Source organism: Mercenaria mercenaria, chromosome 17 (assembly GCF_021730395.1).
Source record: "Mercenaria mercenaria strain notata chromosome 17, MADL_Memer_1, whole genome shotgun sequence".
NCBI lineage: Eukaryota > Metazoa > Mollusca > Bivalvia > Venerida > Veneridae > Mercenaria > Mercenaria mercenaria.
Window position 1 is genome coordinate 35,408,805 of NC_069377.1, and position 712 is coordinate 35,409,516.

The 712-nt window shown below is 33.6% G+C and overlaps 1 non-coding gene across 1 annotated transcript; it reads right to left on the minus strand.

Moving 5' to 3' along the window:
• Window positions 1-298: 298 nt before the first annotated feature.
• On the minus strand, window positions 299-380 carry Trnas-uga (transfer RNA serine (anticodon UGA)). Its single transcript has one exon. It is a non-coding gene; the product is annotated as a tRNA-Ser (tRNA).
• Between the last annotated feature and the right edge of the window lie 332 nt (window positions 381-712).

Below are 712 nucleotides of genomic sequence, written 5' to 3' on the forward strand. Positions count from 1 at the left end.
CTATCTACTGTTTTAGATTAAGGGCATATTAGAATCGAAATAATTTATAGCAAAACCGTGTTTTAACACTATTTAGAGAAGTCTTCCTACAGTGTCATTAATTAGCAGCTATCTCGTGAAGTTAATTTTTCTTCTGCGCTCTCGTGAAATTATTACGCTCGACGTATAACCGCCCATCGTGCATAAATAGTGATAAAACACTCCTTTGCTATAAATTATTTCTTAAATTTAAGATCTTTTGTTTGCTTAGCTGAGTTCTTAGTCTCTAATGATATTTGGAATCCAAAAGAAAAGTATTCGCTGCGAGCAGGGTTCGAACCTGCGCGGGCAATGCCCATTGGATTTCAAGTCCAACGCCTTAACCACTCGGCCATCACAGCTCGATGCTAAGGTAGTGTTGTTTATAAAGTATATACTTTACAGTCGCAACTACATATTCCTAATTCAGTTAAAAGTATTTTCTTTCGTTATATTTTTATGCTTTAATAAATTCATCTCAATGTCAATAGTTTTATTCTTTCATTTTCACATCCTATTAACTATACAAATATTTTCTAGACGATGTCCTAAGCGGAAATATCATTTTGGTTTACCTGCACGCATGCGCAGTAAATGTTTTCAAAATACACAGGTGAAAATAAAAAGAAAATAACGCTGATTTTCATTGCAGCAGTGAAATGAAATCAAATTGAACAAATGTAAGCTTTACATA